Below are 13,578 nucleotides of genomic sequence, written 5' to 3' on the forward strand. Positions count from 1 at the left end.
AAAGCTTCAGTATTGAAATTTGCCATTAAAGTTTGAAAAGGCAACAGCCACCACAAAACCTTCCAAATACTTTGGAGAAATAAACAACAGTAAAACCTACCAAAGCTTTTTTCCCCGCTCCTTATTTTGAGTAGTTGCAAAGAAGAGCCTTTTCCAAAGTAAAGTATGTCACAGGGAGAAAGCATAAGAGGAGGCAAAGGAAGAGGAAGGTAACGTGGACAGAGGTTGCAACAACAAACAATATGCTAACTCAAAGGATGTTGTAAACACATTGTAAATACTTGGAAATATTTTTAAACCATTTTTAAACCAAAGCAGAAGTTGAGGAGAAGGTAGCTCAGGGCAGGAGGATAAAGATGTGCAGTTTGAGTTAGGAGTCCAGGGAGAGTGAATGATCATCAGCCCTGAGAGGGAGCTTCAGGGCAGCATGAAAGGAGGCAGGAGCAGAGGCAGTGAGGTCGGGAAGGCCACCAAACTGAGCAGGCTGGCGTTGGACATGGCAAGTCACTGATGCAAGAATGGGTCATGACATAGTCCTGTCTTGAAGTCACCCAAGTACGCAGAATGTGTACAGCAGCTTGCAAGGTGTCAGGGCCAGAGTCTGTCTGTACAGCTCTAGGTACAGCCTAAAACAGCAGATATAAATTGTTAATAAAATGAACACCCATACAGCAGTTCTTGCCAACTGAGAGGAGGAAACCTACCTAAAAACGAGTGCCTGGTGATTTCCTGCTCTGGGCAGAAGATTTGGCTTAGGTGACCTCCTGAGGTCCTTTCCAACCTGATTTATTCTCTGATTCTGTGAGCACAAGTCAATGTGCTCACCAGGGTCCTTGTACGTATTGCGTTAAAGATGATGAAGAAGATGTGGCAAGGAAAGATTCGAATTAATTCAGTCCATGGTGAATATCTTCCTACAGACTTTTAATACAGCCCTCCTCCGTCCACAGCACATATCCAGGTCCACGGAGGCAGAGTCCTCATAGTCCTTATTTTTCACCTGGGAGAGAGAAAGAGGAAAGGAGATGACCGGAGAGGATAAAAGATGAGAGAAGAAAAGGGAAAGAGGGAGGAGAGGAGAGGAGAGGAGAGGAGAGGAGAGGAGAGGAGAGGAGAGGAGAGGAGAGGAGAGGAGAGGAGAGGAGAGGAGAGGAGAGGAGAGGAGAGGAGAGGAGAGGAGAGGAGAGAGGAGAGAAAAGAGGAGAGAAGAGAGAAGAGAAGAGAAGAGAAGAGAAGAGAAGAGAAGAGAAGAGAAGAGAAGAGAAGAGAAGAGAAGAGAGAAAAGAAGAAAAAAGGAAAAGAAAGGAAAAGAAAGGAAAGGAAAAGCAAAGAAAAGCAAAAAGCAAAGAAGAAAAGAAAAAAGCAAAGCAAAGCAAAGCAAAGCAAAGAAAAGAAAAGAAAAGAGCAGATAAAATTAAAGATTTGCCAGTAATTTTAAAAAATATTTTACAGAAAGTAGAAGGAATGTGGTGTGAAGCAAAATGCAGGTCTTAAATGTACTGCTTGTGTTTTCCCCTCTGCAGGGGCAGCCCTGTGGCTGCCATGCACGGCGGGACGGTCGCTGCCTTTTGTTTTCTTCCGGCTGAGCGACCTCCCGGTCACTCCAAATGTCACTGCGGAGCTGTGGCTCCCCGCAGCAGCCCCTTCCGGACAGGGGGACACTCCGTCACCGGACGAGAAACTTGGCTGCAAACACCAGAGAGCAAATCGGTCTCAGAAACGACAGAGCCACTGGGAACAAGAGGGAGAGGGGGTGCAAAGCTGGGGGCTTGGTCTCAGTGGTCATTATCGATCAGCATACCCCATACTAATATTCCATGGACTGCAACAGCAGCCCCAATGGGCCAAAATGGCCCAAATTCCCCTCAAACACCACCTTTGGAAATAGAGGGTTTCTTCATGTCGCTTCACTGCTGGACTTTGCACCTGACATATTAATAAAACCTCGAGCTACACAAGCAACGTGTGGCAGAGAGTGGGGTCTTTCCCAGATGGCACTGCTTTATTTTGTGGTTGACATTTAGTTATCACTGAGATGGGCGCATTCAAACCATGATAAGACAAATATTTGCTCAGCATGAAGAGCTGTCGATAGGTAAATTGCCTGGCATTACCTCCAGCATGTCTCACACAGCGTGAGTGGGAATGCACGGGCTGGAGCCAGGAAAATCCCAGCCTCTGACAGTTCACAGGCTATTAAAGATACCAGTTATCCCTCTGGAAAGCCCATCTTCTGGCTTAAAGCTCAATTTGCCATGTGAGCAGCATTGATTTGAAAGTATCAGGTACAGGATTTATCCACCTAAATCTGTTGAAATCCTGATGGATCAGTTGATGGAGGCCAGGACACACTTGTCCCATCTTCCAGCAGAAATCCAAAATGGACCAGATGAGTTACAGTGCCTCCAAGGTGCCTCTTTCCCTCCATGGCCTGCCAAGGTGTCTGCTAGCTGCACACAAGGTTTGGTGTGGGGGAACATATACTGCCGACCTTTAAGTGTGTCCTAATCATTTGTCACCATCCCTGTTAAAAAAACCTGCCTCCTTCCTAATGCAAATTCACCTGGACCTCAGCTTTCCAGCTCTCTGCTATTGTTGCATTTTTCTCCTCTACATGAGGCAGCCCCATATCCTGTATCCTCTCCTCTTGGAGGCAATGCTCAGCTATAATCAAGTCCACTCCCAACTTTAGCTTGTGTTTGTTACCCTCTCCCTGGAATAATTACCTCCAGCTCAGATCATTTTGGTGACTCACCATCCCCAACTTCCCAGCATTGTTTTTAACGGGAACTTTGCGGTACCTGTTTCATTAACACCTTGCGTGGAAGCAACCTTACCTCTGCATCCCTCTTGTATTGACTCAGCCCTCTGGCTCCAAGATGAAACCAGTCCTTTCTGACCCTCCTTTGGGGTGAGTTCATGGCCTGCTGTCCATCCACAGTGATCACTTTATCTTTTTGCACTGTCACTGCTCTCCCCATGACCAGATGGGACTGTCCTTTCTTTGAATGTCACTAGCTAGTAAACATTGGTCCCAAGGCAACCATTAATTTTTTGTCCAGCATTGAATTCATCCATAGTCACCATACTGAGGTCCTCAGCTGAGTGATTTCATTTTCGATGCATGATATTGCGTGTTCAGAAATGACCAGCTCTGTTTTTAGAAACACTAATGCTATTCTGCTATTACAGCGCAGGTTTCTTGGACTGAAATCTGTATTAACCAAAGTCTTTTCATTTCTGCATATTAAAGGCTGGAGTTCTTCTCTGCTTGAATTCAATGGCTCATAACGGATCCCTGCCACTACCCACTCTTGGGTAATGTTAGCTTAAAGATGCAAAGGCATGAAAGACTCTCTGGCTCTGAGCTATCAATAAATCTTAAATGGAATGTGGGTTTTTTATTAATAGGTGTCCTCTGCTCCCTTTCCTCCCTTCCGTCTTCCTCCACACCTAACAGCCCATTACTGCAGCATTCCACTTGCCTGAATCCCTCGTTTGTCACCCCAGACTCCCCGCAGTACTATATAAACTACTGAAAAAACTCTCCTTCTTCTCTGTCACATCGCTTCAATCTGCTCTTGTCACACAAAATCTGGTTTTGTTTTGCATTTGCCTGCTTTACTCCTGCCTGTTTCATTATCAGTTTAACACCTTTTTGCTTGCATTCTCTAGTCTCCAGCCAAAGAAAAAACCAAAAAACTTTCCTACCCAGGAGCTGTCGGCTCGCTTTGTTATCTGCCCATCTTTGACTTCTTCCACAAAACCAAAACTTTCAGCTGCACATTGCAGAGGAGGCAGCTCATGTCAGTATTTTTTCCTTTCTTTCTCAATCTCTCAGAATTATCTCCAAGCTGCTCCCCCCTCCAAATTATTTCTTCTTCAGACTCGCAGGGTCTCTGAAGTCTGTGCTGACCTGCGTAACTCCATGTGATGCTCCATCTGTTGTTGACTTCTATGTGTTTACTTACTAAGGGGAAAACTGAAAACGTGACTTCAAGATCTGGCCAGTGTCACTGTCATTCCTCAAAAATAAGGTCTGCTGTGGACTGAGCTTTCATTTTGATCTGCTCAAGCCTGCTGTGGTCCAGCCTCAGGGATGCTGACTGAGGGAGGACCTGTGAAATGCTTGCTGTGCAGTGCTTCGTCTCTTGTGGGGCCACCTCAGGCCATGGAGAACCAAAGGTGCGAGCCAGGAATGGACAACACTGATCTGGCCTGCACAGCCACCAGCAGTGAAGCTACAGCTTTTTAGCTCAGAGGGGTCCCCAGAGTACCTGTTCTGTACCCCCGCTCCACCCTGGGGTGCAAAGCACATCCCAGCATGGGCATCATGGTGGTCACCCTCCCTAAAGGACAGCCACAGCAGAAGCAGCTCTCCAGAACAGATCACAACCCACTAGTTTGAGCTTGGACCAGTACATGTGAGCCTGTTTTAATGGGAGTCAGACCTTGATATCTCAGCATAACCAAGACCCTGCATTCAGACACAGACTGGACTGGAGGTCTGTCTCGGTTTCTATGTACATAATTCCCTTTCTGTTTCTGTCTGCATGTAGGCATACATGATGCCAACAGCTGGACCTCCAGTTCAAGTATATTTATACATACGTCTCTATGTGCATGGCCAGTGAGGTGTATTACAAACAGTTTATTTCAGAAATAGCATCATTTTTCCTGGTGAAGGAGAACAGCTTCTCTTATTTTCTGTGCCACTTGTATTTTTGAGCTTAGCAAGGCAAAATGCCAAGGAGCGACAGCATGTTTACCTAAGAGCAGCTAAAAGAGCTGTGTAGCAATCAAGGTATTGAGTGGGTTGGGCTGAAAATAGATCAGCTTGGAAAGACTTTGATCAACAATGTTCAGCAGGGGACTGGATGGCCGTGAGCACCAGTAACAACCTCTTCAGGAATATATCCCCATCTTGTCTGAGCTAATTAGGTGCAATGCTTTTGTGCAGTGTGTCCATGGTCTGCCTCGCTGACTCACTGTACCATAGTTATCCCCAGCTGTGGGGACTGAATTGTCCTCTCCCACCCTTTGAGGTTTAACTTTCTAGGTCAACACTGAGGTGAACAGACACATGGAGGATCCCCCTACACAAATGCTGAGCAAGGTGGACGCTCCTTCCTCCAGGCGCTCCTGAACCTTATCATGAAATGAGATTCATTATCGGGAATATGATCTTTTTTTCTGGGAAAAACTCTCCTGAAAAGGTGTTTGTGGCCTCACTGGGACATCACAGAGTCCTTCACCTCAACCTTTCTGGGGCAATTATTTTTGTTTAACCCCTTGAAGCTCTCCTGAGCTCTCACTAAGGACTCCAACCCTTTTCCAAGCTGGTAAAGTTTTGCCTCTTCCTTTCTTGATGAGCAGACTTGCTCTGCCCTCTGCCAAGCCCAGCCTACCCATGTGATTACCAAACTATTTGCCTGCAGCTTCACATATCTCACTTTATACAATAACTTGTGCCAGCTCTCCTTTCTGGGCATGTCTACATAGCTATTTTGGCCCAGGGTCTAGGTCTGGCATGTCTCTTGGCATCCTGACAGTCATGACAGATTACAGAAGAAAGTGTTCAGGCTCTTTCGGTGGCTCCAGGAAAGCTCTCACCCTGAGATAGGAGAACACAGGCTCTGGATATACGACAGGTCTAGTCACAGGCTGTGGGCTGAGGTCCAGACAAAACGAACAACATCATCATGTCTCCGTAGCACTTTGGAAGTGTTTCCGGTCCTTAATTGCTTTATTTTGTAGCAAATGGCTTAAGATGTTGCACTATGAGGCTTTTTTCTTTGCAGTTTTCCAGCTGCAAACATCACGGAGAACTGGTCACCGTGTAGGGCTGGGAGAAATTTGCCCACCAGATACAGCACTGTAAAAGCAAGGGCTCTCCTCAAACTGCCAGCTGTGGAGCTTGTTCCAGACTTGGGTACCTACTGTTATCATGAAAACCATGGTTAGTTCAGGACTTTGCATTTCCAGGGCTGCCAGACCCCTAGCTCTGTACACCATCAGTGGGAAGAAATAAAAGCACCATCTAAGGGTTGTCTGAATGGGGTCCTGCAGCTCCCCACTGGCTGCAGAGCACGCTGGGTCTGTCGCTGTTCTGGATGATACCGCTCGCACCCGTCCCTCAGTGCCACTGATGTTTAAAGCTTTATCAGACTCCATAGGAAGTGGTTTGAATGCGGTCCAAGCGATTACCTGAGGTTTTCCAGCCTCCTACGCCACATCTGGCACAACCAAGCTGAGGGTGTCAGGATTACTGGCTCCAGGTCTCCTCTGTGTCATACATCCCACGTTCTCTGATGGCCGAGGTAGTATTTTAGCACTCTATAGGAGGCTTAGAAACCAAATTACTATTTGAACACAATGATACTGGCCATGCAATTCTCCTTGCAGATCTTGAAAATTGCCTTGCTATCCACATCAGTCCTTTCCTGGATCAAGTAACGGCACAAACCTTCTTAATTCCCATATGCACTGCTGCATGCCTACTGCTCGGAAAAAACGTAGGGAGAAAAATCCCCAATCATCGTCACTTTGGGGTTTAGAAAGAGGAAATCAGAGTGAAAAATTAAAAATGCCAGACCTTTGCTGTGCCACTGTTTTTGTCCTGGGCTCATGATGCTGTGCTGGTTTCCTGCCCTCTAGTAAAGCTGAATACATTTCAAAACACACGAGCGATATGAGGACCAGCAGCTTGCCAGTTGACTTCTCCTCATGAGAGAAACCTGCGGATGGCAGCCAGTCCGTGACATCTCCTAAGTGAGCCCAGAGGGGCTGGGTCCTCAGCCTTGGGAAGCAGAGGGCTGCAGTTTCATGGAAAACAAGATAGCAATGAAATATGTGACCTTCCAGCATCAATCTGAAGGTCCTTCCTGCCTGATAGAGGAGGCAGTAATGGGACTTTTCTGTCCAGCAGCAACTGTAGACAGGGTTGTGTTTTCTCTCTCACACCCTTGAAGTGAACGTGAACGGAAATGTCAAGCTTGGTATGGAGACCAAGCATAGATTTTTAGCTTATGCCTGAATATTTTCGGGGCTGTCTTTTAGGATGCTCCTTATACCGCTGGGTCACAGCCCAGGCATTGGGGTTTGAGAATTACTGGTTTAAGGGAGATTATTTCAGAAACTGAGGCATAGGTTAGGAGGGACGGCATTACTCCTGCATGAACTTGATAGTTACCGTGGATCAGCTGATACTCCTCAATTTGTTAAATCAGGTAATCTGACCTTAAATCTAAGCCCATAGACACAACCACGGAAAGAGCACTTCCAGGAATAGGCTATTTATCCTGTAGCTGTGCATGAAATTACAGCAAGATAATAACCCTGGGACATGGTTTCTTTCCCTCTGGTTGCTGTGCCTTTTGAGTGCTCAAAAGAAGGTTTGGTTTTGTTTTGTTTTGTTTATTCTAACATTGGTGTTCCCCTACTTGCTGACTCCAAGAGTTTCAGTTTTAAAATGGAGAAAACTAATGAAACTGGAAATATATTAGTGCTGTCTCAGTGGTAAAGGTACCTGCCAACATCCCAGCCCTGGTCTGTTCATAGCACCCAAATTTTAGCTTCTGTCTCTGCAGATGGACTGCTGGGACTGACTGTTCATCATTATGGGCAAAAATACTGTATACAGCACATCATTGACTACAAAAAATACATACCGCTGCGGTACAGCTGACTGGCTGTAGAGATGTTTTATTTCAGCATGTGATGGGGACACTGCAGCAGTCCATTGCCAGGGGCTCAGGGGCTTGATTCTGCTCACAGCCAAGATCCCCAAAGACGCTCACTGTCTGTTATCCCTATCAGTGTCATGCCACTGCAAATCCCAGGTGCCCAATAATCCCTGTATAAGCAAGCACAGACATCAGCCCACCAGCCAGCTCCTTACTTGTTTGCATTCAATGCACATTTAGAAGCAGGCAAAAAATAAAATACCATGACTGGATAACACCCTCTAGAAGACCACTTGTATTTCATATCACCTCAGCCTAAAACCACATTCAAAACTTGCCTGCAAACCTGGGAAAATTATTTGCAGGGCTACTGAAGCTCATAGAATATCTCCACTCGAGGGCCCTTTATTCCCTGGGTTTTCCAGGCAGGACTTGTGTAGTTAACATAGGGATCATGTTATTTTTTCAGGAAAGAGTTTCAGAGAGGAAAACTGGTGGACACTGAAAGCAGTTTTGTGTCCTGCCACTAGGACCCAGGCAGGATGGTGGCATTTTCCCCTGGGACCCTATGTAAAAATACAAGGAACCTATTGCATCTTCTTGGTCACAGAGACAGTCAAGAGCTGGCCACGCATCAGAAGAAGTGTGGCCAGCAGGTCGAGGGAGGTGATTCTGCCCCTCTGCTCTGCTCTGGTGAGATCCCACCTGCAGTACTGCGTCCAGCTCTGGAGCCCTCAGCACAGGAAAGACATGGACCTGTTGGAGCGGGTCCAGAGGAGGGCCACAAAAATGATCAGAGGGCTGGAACACCTCTCCTATGAGGAAAGGCTGAGAGACTTGGGGTTGTTCAGCCTGGAGAAGAGAAGTCTCTGGGAGACCTTATTGCAGCCTTTCAGTCTTTAAAGGGGGCTTATAAGAAAGATGGGGACAGACTTTTTAGCAGGGCCTGTTGCGATAGGACAAGGGGTAATGGTTTGAAAGTAAAAGAGGGGAGATTCAGACTGGATATAAGGAAGAAATTTTTTATGATGAGGATGGTGAAACACTGGCACAGGTTGCCTGGAGAGGTGGTAGATGCCCCATCCCTGGAAACATTCAAGGTCAGGTTGGATGGGGGTCTGAGCAACCTGATCTGGTTGAAGATGTCCCTGCTCATTGCAGGGGGGTTGGACTAGATGACCTGTAAAGGTCCCTTCCAACCCAAACTATTCTATGATTCTATGACTTTCTCAGCTCTTAGGAGCCCCCAGAAGTGGCCTGATGCTGAGGGGTGCTGCCATGGGCTCTCTGATGCTCTACCAGGCCACCAGGAAGCTCACAAAGTCAGATGGTCACAGCTGCAATCCCTTGGTTAGTCATCCCATGTGCCCCTTACAGCCACAGATAACCCTTTTAGTGCACAGCTCATCTCATCCCAAAGGAGTCAGATGAAATAGGTCAAACAATTCCTACAAACCCATCTTGGAGGCTGCTCTCTCCTCCAAGCATACTACATCTTCTCCAGCCATGTGTGAGACCTCCTGCCTGGGTCAGGGGCTGGAGGATGAGGACTGGAGGAGAGGAACAGGGCAGCTCTGCTCAGCCAGGCAGGAGGCATCAGGGAAGTCACCATGCCTTGGTGACCCTCTCCAAGTTTTGCCCTTAGTAATGCAAAAACCCCACATGATCCTTTTTAGAACTACTCATGATATTTATTGCTGCCTTTCATTCCAGCAGAGATGGAAGAGGGGATCTGTACAGCCCCTTAGTGCACTTATATCCACTATACTTTTAAGCGCAATACTTGCAGCTCTCTTGCACGTGGCTTTTTTAGTGGCCTATTCCTCTGTGACAGGCATCTGGCTACCCTCCAGGCTGCTCCTCTTGAGTGTCTCCAGCTGATGTTGGGGGAAAAGTGCCATAACCCAGTGTTGCATCTTTCTTACAGAAAGCCAGGATCCTATCCAGAAGCCAGGATAGGAAGACTTGGAAGAACGTTTGGGACCTGCTCTGATCTGCATTGCTCTTGTAGCTCAGCATCCCCCTCATTATGTCCCTATTTTATTCCCAGCCCTCATGCCAGGGCTTATGTCAGTCTTACATGACCCTCACACCAGGGAAAGCTGTCCTCATAGCTCCTATACAGCCCATAGACTGTCCTATCAGGTCCATAGCAGGAAGAAATGTCTACCACCTCCTCATCTGATTTATACCTCTCCAGGTAAATTAAAATTATGTCTTTTACTCATGCTGACTTTCTAGTTGCCTCCACAGTGCCCATGTTGGTGCAGAAGCATGGAAAACTGTAGGTTTGCCATAGACTGTGACAGGTAAAATACCTAAAGTATTCATCACCACCATAGGAGGCTGCTGGCTTTTTAACATCCGTCCCAGTAGTCCCCAGCATTTTTGGCAGGAAATCAGGCAGATGTGATCAGGCTATTTCTCTATCTGCCTCCTCTTCACTGCTCGTGGACCAGGTGATCATTTCCAACCTCATTTGATGGTACCTTTGCAGTCCTGGAGAGCTGAAGCCTACAAGGTTTGCGCAAACAGGCAGCCAGGTAGAGAGGGGAGGGAAAGAGAGAGAGAGAAAGGGAGATTTATTTTTTATTGGGCACAAGAGAAGCCATTCAGGGGTTCAACCTAGAATCACAGAATCATAGAATAGTTTGGGTTGGAAGGGACCTTTACAGGTCATCTAGTCCAACCCCCCTGCACTGAGCAGGGACATCTTCAACCAGATCAGGTTGCTCAGAGCCCCGTCCAACCTGACCTTGAATGTTTCCAGGGATGGGGCATCTACCACCTCTCTGGGCAACCTGTGCCAGTGTTTCACCACCCTCAGTGTAAAAAATGTCTTCCTTATATCCAGTCTGAATCTCCCCTCTTTTGGTTTCAAACCATTACCCCTTGTCCTATCGCAACAGGCCCTGCTAAAAAGTCTGTCCCCATCTTTCTTATAAGCCCCCTTTAAGGACTGAAAGGCCACAATAAGGTCTCTCCAGAGACTTCTCTTCTCCAGGCTGAACAACCCCAAGTCTCTCAGCCTTTCCTCATAGGAGAGGTGTTCCAGCCGCCTGATCATTTTTGTGGCCCTCCTCTGGACCCACTCCAACAGGTCCATGTCTTTCCTGAAGTCTTACATCTAGGGAAGACCAGGTCACTTATGGGATCACTCATTCCTCTAAACACCAGTCACATGGCTTCCCAAGGAGCAAGGGGATCTCCTACCTACCCCAGTGTCTCCACTCACTGTATCATCTCAGGCTCATTTGAACTGGGAATAAGACCTGGAGAAGAGCCTCTGCAGTTTAAACTGGCTCCTCACCAGCATCGTTGTCCTGCATGGACAAGATAACTGAGGTGTTAGAAGTCACTGGCAGTGATGTGAAGTCTGATCACTTCAACTGTTGGAAAACACGTGTGTGTACACGTATAGGTTTCGGTGGGTGCATAAGCTGTTTCACAACCAGCGCCTGTCCCCAGCACATCAGGCTTCAAGTTGTGCATTTTGTTTTTGCATCGAGCAGCTCGTCCAGGCGAAAGCACGGTTAGATGCCAAGCCAAGCTGCAGGTACTGAGGGAACAGGACGGAGCAGCCGTGGGCAAGCAGCAAGTGTTCAACCCAGACCATCTGCTGCTGTTGGATTAATCTCTAACCTGTGCTCTCAGCTGGCCAAAGGGAACTTGTTAGGCTGAATTTATTTGTCCAGCTTCAGGTTACAGCCTGGCCTGTTAAAATAAACCAGCACTGACTTTGGGTTAACTTAAAAAGCTGGGCTGCAGATTAGTCATGGAGAAGAAATCATAGAAGGAGCTGTATGTGATCACCAGTGTGAGGAGAAGGAGACAACCCCATGCACCTGACAGCCTGAGCACGGCCAGGGCACCTCCCCGAGAAAAGGGAAAGGATGGAGAGCCCCAAGGTGAAGGGGTGGCTGAAAAGAGGCTTGGAGCCATGAGCAGAGGCACTCTCCTTCTGGTCTGGGATCAAACGTTTTGTGCTCTGAAGAAGCAAATTTGAACCATTGTTTCTCTTGTTACCATTGTTTCTCTTGTTACCATTGTTTCTTGTTACCATTGTTTGTCTTGTTTTCTCTTGCAAACCATCCTCTGCCAGAGAAGTAGTAACCCTGAAAACTTGGAAGTATTGTGGAGGAAGGAGGAGATTTATTTTTTTTAAAATTCCCTTTTTTAAAATATGAAATAAATAAATAAAATAATCAGATGTTTTCACTGCCAGTGAAAGGTGAGGACAGAAACAGGGGAGAATGTCTGGAGAAAAGAAAAGCTTTCTCCTAGCTTTGTTGAATGCTGGAGCAGGAGCAGACGGATGAAAAGCACTACTAAGAAAAAGTTTGAGGAGTGGACTTGAAGGCTGACTTACTGCTTATCTGATTCCTCTGTGAACTGGGCTGGCAGTCTCACAGGATAGTTTCAGGTAGCATCTGACCGAGTCTCCCACCTCATCCGAATGGGTTTTGGGTGCGTTTGAGCTAAGCTAAACCTGCCGGTGATTTAAAGTTTGCTTTTACATACATAGAGGAGAGCTGGGCTGGTTGGACTGTGCGTTACAAAGCTTCTTTCTAGGAAAGAAGCTTTGCGCAACAGAATGGAAAATAGGTCGTTGTCAAGGTTTAGGGCATTTGCAAGAGAAAGTAAACAAGTGGTGTGGCGTGGCTGGGTGAGATGGGAGGTCAGCTCCGTGCCGAGCAGGATCTGCCCCCTGCTCAAGACAAGGCTGTACTTGCAGGAGGGTTTGGCTGGGAGGAAAGTCAGCCTCGTGTTTATGGCAGCAGGACTCGGATCGTTACCCTGCCCTGATTCTCCGCGTGATCCCTGGCAAATCATTTAATCCCAGTGCCCCGTCTGGGTACAGGGAGGAATCACCGCCCTGTGACACCCAAGGCTTTGGGTGCCAAGCTCTGTGGGGCACAGCTTGCAGCTGGGCATGATGCACCCAGAGCAAACGGGGCCATTGGCATCGCTGTGGAGCTGCTGATAAGAGTGGGAGGCTAATGGGGACGGGAGGACAGTGCCAGGGCAGTTGCACCAGCCACGGCCATGGCAGACCAAGAGCAGAGCCTGTCCCAGAGAGACTCAGATGCAGAAAGAAACAAAAACAAGGCAAAAAATAACAACCACCAACGAACCACAAAAGCACCGCAGGTCCTTAAAAACGCCCTCAGGCACTCGCCAAGCAAAATCCCAGGGGAGCTCAGCTGCCTCCCTGCGTAATACTGAACCACAGCAAGTTACCTTCCCACCGCCCCCCTCCCTGGGGCGTGGGGCTGGGGGGGAGGCTGGGGCACACACCCATGCCCGGTGCAAGAGGCAATGGACGGCTCTGTCCTTGCAGCAAGGGCTGTGGTTTCACCCTCCCTGGGAGGGAACGGGCTGTGCTGGAGCGGGGCTGCGCACCCGGGGGGCTGCGTGGGGGCTCTGGAGCACATCTGCCAGCCGCCTGGGCCCCGCCGCCAGCCCGCGAGTACATCTTGTTTGTGTTTTTCTGCGGAGCACACTCCCAGCGGGTTATGTCAGAGGTGAGGAATGCAGGGCCACCCTGTGTCATGAGATCAGACTTACATTTTTAGGCTGAACGCTTACCGTATTTGCTGGGAAGCAGCACGCAGGCAGCACGCGGGGCCCCGGAGGGGTGGGAGATACCCCTTCGCCTCCATCCCTCTTTTCCAGCCCTTGCTCCAGCAGAGCCGGGTGGAGCGGATGGGGCCCGTCTGCTGGAACAAGCTCTCCCTCTGTTCCTCGCAAGGAGCAAGAAAGGAAACGCAGTGAATTAACGCGAATGAAAAGGCAGCAGTGAAAGGCGGCCGGGCGCCATGCCAAGTGCTCGGAAAACGCTTGCGGAGAGAGGTGGTGGTGAGCTGCTCTCTGCCGCTGCTGAAGGCATCGG

The 13,578-nt window shown here is 48.1% G+C and overlaps 1 long non-coding RNA gene across 1 annotated transcript; it reads right to left on the reverse strand.

Annotated features, from left to right (window-relative positions):
• Positions 1–260: 260 nt before the first annotated feature.
• On the reverse strand, positions 261–13,351 carry LOC140647188 (uncharacterized). Its single transcript, XR_012040693.1, has 3 exons — positions 13,275–13,351; positions 705–1,000; positions 261–626 (listed from the first exon to the last, which is right to left on the reverse strand). It is a non-coding gene; the product is annotated as an uncharacterized lncRNA (long non-coding RNA).
• Between the last annotated feature and the right edge of the window lie 227 nt (positions 13,352–13,578).

This window comes from Ciconia boyciana, chromosome 2 (genome assembly GCF_034638445.1).
Source record: "Ciconia boyciana chromosome 2, ASM3463844v1, whole genome shotgun sequence".
Taxonomy (NCBI): Eukaryota; Metazoa; Chordata; class Aves; order Ciconiiformes; family Ciconiidae; genus Ciconia; species Ciconia boyciana.